Source organism: Myotis daubentonii, chromosome 2, assembly GCF_963259705.1.
Source record: "Myotis daubentonii chromosome 2, mMyoDau2.1, whole genome shotgun sequence".
Lineage (NCBI taxonomy): Eukaryota > Metazoa > Chordata > Mammalia > Chiroptera > Vespertilionidae > Myotis > Myotis daubentonii.
Genome location: NC_081841.1, coordinates 46,990,852 through 47,003,319, shown reverse-complemented (window position 1 = coordinate 47,003,319; position 12,468 = coordinate 46,990,852).

Below are 12,468 nucleotides of genomic sequence, written 5' to 3'. Positions count from 1 at the left end.
TGATATCTCATTGTAGTTTTGATTTGCATTTCCCTAATAGCTAGTGAAGTTGAGCATCTTTTCATATAACTGTTGGCTGTTTGTATGTCTTCTTGGGAGAGGTATTTGTTCAGGCCCTCTGCCCATTTTTTAAAAAAATATATTTTAATGATTTTTTTACAGAGAGAAAGGGAGAGGTATAGAGTTAGAAACATCGATGAGAGAGAAACATCAATCAGCTGCCTCCTGCACGCCCCCTACTGGGGATGTGCCCGCAACCAAGGTACATGCCCTTGACCAGAATCGAACCCGGGACCCTTCAGTCTGCAGGCCAATGCTCTATCCACTGAGCCAAACCGGTAGGGCTCTGCCAATTTTTTAAAATTTTATCTTTATTGTTGAACGTATTATAGATGTCCCTAGGCCTTAACCACACTATTGGCTATATCTATGGGTTATGCATATCCTATCTAATAAAAGACAAAAAGGGCAATTGACTGTACCTTCTCTACGCTTCCCATTGGCTAATCAGGGTGGTAATGCAAATTAACCTCCAACAAAGATGGCAGCTGGCAGCCACACAGCTGAAGCGAGCAGGAGGCTTGCTTGCTCCAGTGATGGAGGAAGCCAAGATTCCCCGCCTGCCACGGCCCGGCTCTGAGCTCTGAAAGCAACAAAGTTTCAATTATAGAAGCTAAACAAACCCCAGATACCTGCTTTCAGCAGGCTGTGGCCTCAGAGCTGTAGTGAGTGGCTCTCAGCTACAGTGACAGCAACAAAGTTTCAATTATAGAAGGTAAATAAATCCCAGAATAAAAAAAGAAAAGAAAAAAAGGAGAGGCTGGGAGCTTCCGTCACCAGCCAGCCTGAAAACGGCCCTCAGGCCCCTCATCCAGGCTGGCCAGGCACCCCAGTGGGGACCTCCACCCTGAAGGGGGTGTGACCAGCTGCAAATAGCCATCAGCCCCTCACCCAGGCTGGCCAGGCACCCTAGCGGGACCCCCACCCTAATCTGGGACACCCTTCAGGGCAAACCAGACGGCCCCCACCCGTGCACCAGGCCTCTATCCTATATAGTAAAAGGGTAATATGCAAACTGACCATAACAGCAGAATGACTGGGAATGACTGGTCACTGTGACACATACTGACCACCAGGGGGGAGATGCTCAATACAGGAGCTGCCCTCTGGTGGTCAGTGCGCTCCCACATGGGGGAGCTCTGCTCAGCCACAAGCCAGGCTGATGGCTGCCAGTACAGTGGTGGTGGTGGGAGCCTCTCCTGCCTCCTCAGCAGCGCTAAGGATGTCCGACTGCAGTTTAGGCCTGCTCTCCGCTGGCAAGTGGACATCCCCCGAGGGCTGCTGGGCTGCCAGAGGGATGTCTGATTATCAGTTTAGGCCCAATCCCCCAGGGAGCAGGCCTAAGCCAGCAGGTGGTCATCCCCCGAGGGGTCCCAGACTGCGAGAGGGCACAGGCCGGGCTGAGGGCCCCCCCCCCCAGTGCACAAATTTTTGTGCATCAGGCCTCTAGTATGCATATAAGTTCTTTGGTTAATCTCTCCATACCCATCCCTCACCCCTGCCTTCCCTTTGAGATTCCACAGTCTGTTCCATGCTTCTATGTCTATTTTGTTCATCAGTTTATTTTGTTCATTAGATTCCACATATGAGTGAGATCATGTGATACTTCTCTTTCTCTGACTGGCATATTTCACTTAGCATAATACTTCCAGTTCTCTCCATGCTGTATCAAAGGGTAAGAGTTCCTTCTTTGTTAAAGCTGCATAGTATTTCATTGTGTATATGTACTACAGCTTTTAACCACTCATCTACTGATGGGCACTTGGGCTATTTCTAGATCTTAGCTATTGCAATAGTGCTACTATGAACATAGAGGTGCGTATATTCTTTCTGATTGGTTTTTTGGGATTCTTAGGATACATTCTGAGCAGTGGGATCACTGGGTCAAATGGCAGTTCCATATTTAATTTTTTGAGGAAACTCCATACTGTTTTCCATAGTAGCTGCACCAGTCTGCATTCCCATCAACAGTGTACTAGGGTTCCCTTTTCTCTGCATCCTTGCCAGCACTTGTCGTTTGTTGATTTGTTGATGGTAGCCATTCTGACAGGTGTGAGGGGATACCTCATTGTCATTTTAATTTGCATCTCTCTGTTGATTGTTGACTCTGAGCATCATTGTGTGTTTCTGAACATTTTCTCATATGTCTCTTGGCCATCTGTATGTCCACTTTGGAGACGTATCTGTTTAGGCCCTTGGCCCATTTTTTAATTAGATTGTTTGGTGTTGAGTTTTATGAGTTCTTTATATATTTTTGATATTAAACCTGTGTCAGAGCTGTTGTTTGCAAATATCATCTCCCATTCAATGGGTTGCCTTTTTGTTGTTGGTGTCTTTTGCTGTGCAGAAGCTTTTTAGTTGATATAGTCCAATTCATTTATTTTTGCCTTCCCTTGCCTTTGGGGTTAAATTAATAAAATCTCCTCTGTGTTGCCCTAGCCTAGCCTGTTTGGTTCAGTGGATGGAGCATCGGCCTGCGGTCTAAAGGGTCCTGGGTTCAACTCTGGTCAAGGGCACATGCCTGGGTTGTGGGCTTGATCCCTGTGTGGGGAGTGCAGGAGGCAGCCCATCGATGATTCTCTCTCATCATTAATGTTTCTATCTCTCTCTTCCTCTCCTTTCCCTCTCTGAAATCAATAAAAAAATATATTTAAAAAAAATGTCCTCTGTGACTAAGGTCCATGAGTTTAGTAGCAATGGTTTCTTCTATGTAGTTTATTGTTTCAGATCTTATATTTAGGTCTTTGATCCATTTTGAATTAATTTTTGTACATGGGGATAAAATGTAATCTAGTTTCATTCTTTTGCAAGTGGCTTTCCAGTTTTCCCAGCACCATTTACTGAAGAGGCTTTCTTTTCTCCATTGTGTGTTTCTGGCTCTTTTGTCAAAAATTATCTGCCCGTATCCATGTGGTTTTATTTCTGAACTCTCAATTCTTTTCCATTGACAGGTATGTGTGTTTTTCTGCCAATACTATGCTGTTTTGATTATCATAGCTCTGTAGTGTAATTTGAAGTCAGGTAGTGTGATACCTCTGGCTTCATTCTTTTCTTATCAAGATTGCTTTGGCCATGCAGGGTCTTTTGTGGTTCCATATAAATCTTATGATTTTTTAAAAAAATATATTTTATTGATTTTTTACAGAGAGGAAGGTAGAGAGATAGAGAGAGTTAGAAACATCGATGAGAGAGAAACATCGATCAGCCGCCTCCTGCACATCTCCTATTGGGGATGTGCCCGCAACCCAGGTACATGCCCTTGACTGGAATCGAACCTGGGACCTTTCAGTCCACAGGCAGACCCTCTATCCACTGAGCCAAACCGGTTTCGGCAAATCTTATGATTTTTTGTCCTATTTCTTTTAAAAATGACATTGAGATTTTGATGGGGATTGTATTTAATCTGTTTTGGGTAATATGGCCATTTTAACTATGTTGATTCTTCCAATCCATGAACATGGAATATATTTCCATTTTGTTGTGTCTTTTTCAATCTCTTTCAATAATGCTTTGTAGTTTTCAATATATTGTTCTTTCACATTCTTTGTTAACTTTATTCCTAGGTATTTCATTCTTTTGGTTGCAATTGCAAAATAAATTTTTAAAATTTCTTTTTCCAAAGTTTTGTTGTTCGTATATAGGAAAGCAGTGGATTTTTGTACATTGATTTTGTATCCTGTAACTTTACTGTATTTGTTTATCATTTCTAATAGTTTTTGTTTTTGTTTTTGGTATGGAGTCTTTAGGGTTTTCTATGTACAGAATCATGTCCTCTGCAAATACTGATACTTTCATTTACTTCTTTCTTCCCAATTTGGATGCCTTTTATTTATGTCTCTTGTCTGATTGCTCTGACTAGGATATCTAGAACTATGTTGAATAAGAGCAGTGGGTCTTGTTCTTGATTTTAGATGAAAAGCAATATCATACTCAATATTGGCTGAGTATGATATTGGCTGAGGGTTTGTCACATATGGCCTTTATTATGTTGAGATACTTTCCTTCTATACCTATTTTATTGAGTGTTTTAATCATAAATGGATGTTGTATCTTATCAAATGCTTTTTCTGCATCTAGTGATAAGATCATATGAATTTTTTATCCTCTCTTTTCTTAATGTGGTGTATTACATTAATTGATTTGTGAATGTTGAACCATCCTTGTGTCCCTGGAATTAACACCACTTGATTGTGATATATTATTTTTTGATGTCCAATTGTATTCGATATGCTAGTATTTTGTTTAGGATTATTGCATCTGTATTCATCAGAGATAATTGGTCTGTAGTTTTCTGTTTTTGTGTTATCCTTGTCAGATTTTGGTATCAGGGTTACTTTTCTTCACTTTTTTTGAAGAGTTTGAGACAGGTTTCAAATCTTTGAATTATCTGACAGAGTTCACTGGTGAAGCCATCTGGTTTGGTCCTGGACTTTCATTTTGATGGTGGTTTCAATTTTCTCACTGCTGATTGGTCTATTTAGATTTCCCAGTTCTTCCTGATTCAGTCTATGAAGATTATATATTTCTAAGTACTTATTCATTTCTTTTAAGTTATTGAATTTGGTGGCATATAGTCTTTCATATTATTCTAGCTTGTTTCTTTGTATAGCTGTGATGTCTATGGTAACTTCTCTTTCATTTCTGATTTTGTTTGAGTCTTTCTCTTTTATTCTTAGTGAGTCTTGCCAGGAGTTTGTCAATTTTATTAATCTGTTCAAAGGACCAGATCTTTGTTGTATTAATTTCTTTGTATAGTCTTTTTGTTCTCTACTTCATTCAATTCTATAATTTTTATTATTTCCTTTCTCCTGCTGACTTTGGGTTGCTTTTATTCTTCTTTTTCTAGTTTTTAAGATGTAATGTTGTTTATTTCAGGTTTCTCTTATTTCTTGAAACAGGCCTGTAATGATGTAAATTTCCCTCTTATTACTGCTTTTGTTGCATCTCTGAAGTTTTGATATGTTGTATTGTCATTCTCATTTGTTTCTATATATATTTTGATCTCATCTTTTATTTCTTCTTTGACCCAGTCATTTTTAGTAGTATGTTATTTAATCTCCACATATTTGTGGGTTCCTTTACTTCCTTTATGAAGTTGATTTCTGATTTCAAGGCACTGTAGTCAGATAATATGCTTGGTATAATTTCAATCTTCTTGAATTTGTTCAGGCTAATGTTGTGACCCAACATATGGTCTATCCTTGAGAATGTTCCACAAGCACTGGAGAATTATGTATAATCTGATATTGTGGGATGAAAGGCTCTGTAAATATCAATTATTTTATATTAAAAATTCACTTACATTTTACATGCAATTCCATAATATGTATGTATTTATTTTAATTTGGCTGTTTCTTCCCTAATAATTGAAACACTCCCCTCCAAGAGGACACCTCGTGTTCACCCTGTGGTTTCTCGTACTTCGTGACACGCTGAATCCCCTGTGAGACATTAAGGACCTCAAAATGACATGGAGTGGTGGGAACTATTTAGCCCCACTTTATGGATTAGAAAGCTAGAGCCTAGAGACGTTAATAACTTTGTGGAAGTAAGCAAAGATCACCCAAGTGAGAACAAGCAGAGGCTGTTTATTCTGAGCTAGGTGTAGCAAAAAGAGTCAGGCATCATCACATGCATTTTGGCGGAGACTCAAAGGCAGGCACAGGAGTGAGAAAGGTTTACAGGTGAACAGGGAAAGGCTTCATGTTTACCCTGATTGGAGCGTGTTGGCTGGGGAAGCTGGACGTGGGCTAACTAGAACTGGGGTGTCCTATCTGACTGGTTAGGGATGCATATTTGGTTTTCTCTGGTTGGTCCTAAGTTGGCAGCAGGGACAAAAATTAGGGACATTAAATCCATTATTAATCAAGTCCTGGCCATTTGCAGCTGATTGTTTCAGGGGTTATTGTTTGGTTTCCTACACTGTCACCAGAGATAGGAATATGATTTCCTACAAGTGTGACTTACAGCAGGCTAGCTTCCTGGTCTGATTATTGTAAAGTGTTGGTTTCCTGAGCAGGTTGCTATAGGTCGTGGGTCAGAGTTCTATTTTTATATATGGTCTGGACATTGTCTGTTGGTATATTCAGTGTCTCAGCTTGCTAAAGGTTATGAGGCCAGTCAGTGGCAGATTCAGGACTTGAACCAAGGTCCTCTGTTTCTAAATCTTATTTGATTTCCTCTACTCCAGACAGGCTGCCTGGAACCCCAGTAAAATAATCATCAGCACTGTCGTCCACCCAAATATTGCCCTCATCTTTTTTCAGCGATTTTCTGCTATATTCTACATGTACTCCTTGACTCTAATTAAAACAGGATACACTGTTGGCGAGGCCAACTATATTCTTGGGATCCTTAGATAAATAGATTAAAATCCTCATTCTGTACACAGGCAAAGTTTCTGTTCCCGTTTCTCCGCACTTACAATATGCAGGGTGGTGGGGGGGGTGGGAATACATTTGCCCAGGCCATGGCTCACAGAATATAAAGATTTGAATTCTTGGGGTGGTGCAACTGGCTAGGTAGTTCATAAGAAAATGAAGGGCTGAAGAAGATGTTTGACAGGCTAGTCATCCAGGCTGCATCCGTGGGCTACAGCATCCAGCAGTGGTTTGTAAGCAGGATGCTGGCATGCCCTCCCTCCCTCCCTCCCTCCCGCCCTTTCTCCCTTTCCTTCCTTATTTGCTTCCTTCCTTCCTCCCTCCCTCCATTCTTTCCCCCCTCTCTCTCATTATTATTATTTTTAAAAAAATATATTTTATTGATTTTTTACAGAGAGGAAGGGAGAGGGAGAGTCAGAAACATCGATGAGAAACATCGATCAGCTGCCTCCTGCACACCCCCCACCACCACCACCACTGGGGATGTGCCCGCAACCAAGGCACATGCCCTTGACTGGAATCAAACCCGGGACCCTTCAGTCCGCAGGCCAACGCTCTATCCACTGAGCCAAACCGGCCAGGGCTCTTCATTATTTTTAAAGGTTTTATTGATTTCAGAGAGGAAGGTAGAGGAAGAGATTTAAAAAAACAATGATGACAGAGAATCATTCATCAGCTGTCTCCTTTATGCCCCTGACTGGGGATTGAGCCCCAAACCTGGGCATGTGCCCTGACTGAGCTTCAAGGCTTCGAACTCTGACCTCCTGGTTCATAGGTCAATGCTCAGCCTCTAAGCCGCACTGGCCGGGCAGTGCTGTCCTTCTTACCTTTAGGTGTGGCAGCTGGCAGAATGCAGAGGAACAAATATTAAGTATTTAGGGGCCATGAATGAACTGGGATGTTAAGCAGGACAAGGTTTGGGCAATGATACTGTGGTATTATCAGGTTTGACGACTGCAAAGGGTTGGAGGGTTTGGGATTGCACAGTTCACATTGACTGGGCAATAGAGCTTCAAACGGTAAAGTAAAAGAATGTTATCTGGGAAAAGTTTTATTCAAGGCTTTCAATGCAATCTCCAAATTAAAACAAGGAAGGTAAGGAAGTGATTTAACCTTGCAAAGGAAGTCCCCCAAACAGATTACCCACCTCATTACTTAAGGGTGAGCCGTAACAGGATGGTTTTCTCTGGGCCCTAGTGAGGCTCCTGGGGTTGTATCTGACCCATCGCCACCACCAGTGAAAAAGGCAATCAAGTCAACTTCCTGGGAACTGCTCCGTACAGATGTTTGCTCTTAAGTACTTTGGGGTACACCCAAATGGAGTATGTTGGTAGTTACAGTTCATAGTATAAAGGAGGGACCTGGAACCTCCCACTACTTGCTGAATCTCCTGAGAGATTTGCGCTTTTTCTTGATTGTCTGTTTCCCTGGACTCCTTGGGCTGCCTCCCACCTTCCTGTTCTAGCCAGTCCTTTAGAAAAGGTTGATCTACAATTTTGATTTTGAACCTACAGCACTGGGTTAGTGGACAATGCTTGCTCCAAAGGACCCACAATACTTGAAGGTAAAATTTGATGTGTCTATTCAGAAACAAAGTAGAGAAGAGGCCCAGTGGTGAGGTCAGCCCTTGAATTTTAGTGCCATCGATGCTTGCAGCTCATCCTGGATCCCAGAGCAGCAAACTTCTCTGTGGTTTTCTCATTGGTAATAGAGGCTCATCACTCTGAGTCACCACAGAGTACACTGGAGAGAGAAGGTGGTGGCAGGGTATTTTGTAACCATTAATGTGATTATGATCCCTAACGCTGTTCAGGATGGATAGTCTACTGACATTAGAGTTCTCATGTGGGTTGGTTCTTAATTGCAAGAACAAGGTGTGATCATGGCAAAGTGCCAGATGAGTGAATGAGAAATGAAGGGTAGGGCCAGGGATCTTGGGGGTCCCTTCCAACAGGTTAAATGACAAAAATAATATCACTTCGGCATTGCAGAAGATCCCAGGTGCTAAACAGTTTAAGGAAACGAGGCCAGGGTTTAAAGGGCCATCTACTTTGTTTTCTGGTAGGAAATGGAAATGCTGGTCTTTTAAAGGACATTTGCAAAATCATCTGCTTCATAAGCAAAGGAAAACATCTCCCCAAATAGTCACGGCCACAGGTGGTTATCCCAGGATTGCTTTCCCTTTGCTTTGATTTCCCTTGGGATGTGAAGGCTCCAAGGTGGGTTTCCCTTGCCTCAGGAATGTTGCCAAGCAGCTTCCCTTCTGAAAACTGGTATCAAACTCCTCCTTGGCTCTGCAGGCGCCCAGGAACCTTTTGAACATCTCAGAGGAGTAAGTTTAGACCAGTGATGGTGAACCTATGACACACGTGACACGCGAACTCATTTTTTTTGGTTGATTTTTCTTTGTTAAATGGCATTTAAATATATAAAATAAATATCAAAAATATAAATCTTTGTTTTACTATGGTTGCAAATATCAAAAAATTTCTATATGTGACACGGCACCAGAGTTAAGTTAGGGTTTTTCAAAATGCTGACACGCCGAGCTCAAAAGGTTCGCCATCACTGGTTTAGACCGAAGGGCAATGAGTCTTCACCAGGGACAAAGATGGGATTCTTGCTGCCAGTTTTCCCTTCTGACGTCTTCATAGCCAAAGCTTAAGTTCGTAGTTTCATGCCTGGTGGTCCAATCTACACTTCCAGAAGGTTCTTCTGCTGTAATTACCAGTCCTCCCTCCCCTTCAACCTCAATTATGACTCAGGGACAGGAGTCAGCCCAAGTAAGATTCCCAGTGTTTGTCCTACCTGCCCAGCACAGCAACCCCTCTTCACCTTTATCAGACAGTAATGTGAAATAAACGAAGATCAACTGAATGAGAACCAAAGGCTATTTATTCTGAGCTCCCTATAGCAATGGGAGTCAGCCACCATCTATTGCATTTTGACAGACTTAAGAGGCAGAAATAGAAACAGGAAGGCTTTATAGGGGTAACAGGGGAAGGTTTTAAGTGTGTCCTGATAGGAGGGTGTTGACACGGAAGCTGTGGGCAGGCTAACTAGAAGTGGGGCATCCTATGTAATTGTTTAGGGGTACATAGTTGGCTTTCCCTGGTTGCTCCTCAGTTAAAATTGGGAATTGGGATAAAAGTTAGGAAAGCTGTTAGTATTAGTCAAGTCCTGGCCATTAGGGGCTGATTGTTTCAGGGGTTGTTTGGTTTCTTGGACTGTCACTACAGATAAAACAGTCTGACTTCCTGTCAGTTTGGCTGGCTTCCTGTTCTGATTATTGTAGATAAGAGGTTGATTTCCTGGACTGGTGGTTACAGGTTGTGGGTGTTATTTCTATATATGGTCTGGCCATTGCCCTCTTGCGTATTCAGTCTCCCAGTAACACAGGGTGACAGGAGAACATGGGCTAAATGGCTTTGTGGAAGTGTCCCCTAAGGAGAGGAGCAGGAGAAAGAAGTCTGCATTCTCCTTACTTATGGCCTCTTGGCCATAGTTGGTCGGGAAACTGGAGTACTTAAAGGAAATAGAATAGACTAAACTTACAATGGTCATTTCTGATATTTTAAACCATTTCATTAATTTTGCAAGTAGACAAAAAGTTTCCTGAAAAAGTGATCATTTGCTACATTTATGAAAAGAATAGGATTTGGGCTGAAGAGCTGAAGGAAAGAACTAGCTTTTCTGATCTGCAACTTTAACACACAGAATATAATTTTTAAAACCAAAGCAAATCTCTGGAGTGCCCTTGATGCCCCCAATTCACACTCCTGAGGCCTCTGGGAGTGGAGTGGGCTGGGGTGAGGGCAGGACTCCGGTTTCCTGCACAGCCTTTCTGTACAGCTTGGGGTTGTTGTTGTTTTTCTAACATGCTGCATTTCTTTTATAATCATGTACTTCTTTTATAATCACTTTTTTAAAAGCTACTTAAAACTTGTCTGTAAAAAATCATGTTAGCTGTGAGATAATGTGTAAATAAACATCAAACATGGTACCGAGGGGGCGGGCAGATAAATACCAATTACAGTAGTCTCCCCTTCTCCTTGGGGGATAGGTGCCAAGACCCCCAGTGAGTACCTGAAACCTTGGATTAGTACTGAATTCTATACACACATATACTATGATTTTAGTACCAAACCCTATATATGTTTTTCTCCTATACATATATATATCTATGGTAAGGTTTAATCTATGAATTAGGCACAGTAAGAGATGAACAACAATAACAAATAATCAAATATAATAATTATAACAATATCAGAGACCTGGTGCACAGATTTGTGCATAGGTGGGGTCCCTCAGCCTGGCCTGCACCCTCTCGCAATCCGGAATCCCTCGGGGATGTCAGATGTCGGGCCAAAATCAGTAGTCCGACATCCCCCGAGAGAGGTAGCAGTGTGCGAAGTGGCAGGTGGCTGGGGAGGGGTCTGAGTCGGGGCCGGCACCGCACTGCTCCTGCTTATCCCAGTCCCGCTGCAGCTGCTGCCACCACCACTCAGTAGCGCTGCTGTGGAGGTGGGAGAGGCTCCCGCCTCTGCCTCAGCTGCGCTTTCCAGCTGTGAGCCTGGCTTCTGGCTGAGCAGTGCTCCCACTGTGGGAGCGCACTGACACCAGGGGGCAGCTCCTGCATTGAGCATCTGCCCCCTGGTGGTCAGTGTGTGTCATAGCAACCAGCTGAGCGGTTGTAACAGTCATGTAGGCTTTTATATACATAGACTAGAAGCCCGGTACACAATAATTTGTGCACTGGCGGGGGGGGGGGGACGTCCTTCAGCCCAACCTGTGCCCTCTCACCATCTGGGACCCTTCAGGAGATAACCACCTGCTGGCTTAGGCCCGCTCCCCTGGTGGCAGATGGCAGGCCCGGAGCCCGCACTGGGGCAGGTGGCCACTCGGATTGTGCTGCCGCCCACCCCACCCGCCTCGCCCCGCCCACAGCAGGCCTGGATCCCGTGCTGGGGCGGCCAGTGGCTGGGGATTGCGCTGCCACCAGCCCAGGTGGGGTGGCGCAGCGGGATCTGCCTGCAGTATGCAAATTAGCCGCTATCTCTGTTGGCAGCTAATTTGCATATTATGCTGATTAGCCAATGGGAGGCATAGCGAACATACGGTCAATTACCATGTTTGTCTATTATTAGATAGGATACTGTAATCAAAGTTATGTGAATATGGTCTCTCAGCAAACTAGCATGGATTTCTTTTTCCTTTCTACAATTTCATGGTGTTCTTACCATAGATCTTAGCAACCTCAGCATATGACATTTTCTTTCCATATTGAGGCCTTTCATCTTTCACTTAACATGTTAAGTGCCATGTCATTCACAGGTGACTGACACTATACTTTCCATCTGGACCTTGTCAGTCACTGGTGCAGTCAGTGTATCGGTGAAATCGGATATTGTGGGCTAAACAGAAAGGAAGACAAGACAGGCTTGGCGCTTAACGTGTTAAAGGAAGCACTTTAAGGTTTGGCATATCTGAATTACCAGCATCACTACTCTTGGGCTTTGGGGCCATTATTAAGTAAAATAAAGGTCACTTGAACACAAGCCCTGTGACACCTCAAAGTCCATCTAACTGCTTTGTGACTAATGGGCAGATGGCATACACAGCATGGATACGCTGGACAAAGGAATGATTCATGTCCCAGGTAGGGTAAGATTTCATCATGATACTCAGAATGGCACACAATTTAAATATTACAAATTTTTTATTTGGGAAATTTTCCATTTAACATTTTTGGACCCCAGGTGACAGTAAAAAAAAAAAATTGATGGGAAGTAAAACTGTGAATAAGGGGGAACTACTCATTCCCTGCCACCCCCAAATGAAAAGGGGGTACTGTGATTAAGAAATGAACTTCTAGTTGCCCTCTGCCGGACTTAAAATGTTATTCTTCCCTTCAAGCATTATTTGTTTTTTAAATATATTTTATTGATTTTTTACAGAGAGGAAGGGAGAGGGATAGAGTGTTAGAAACATTGATGAGAGAGAAACATCGATCAATTGCCTCCTGCAC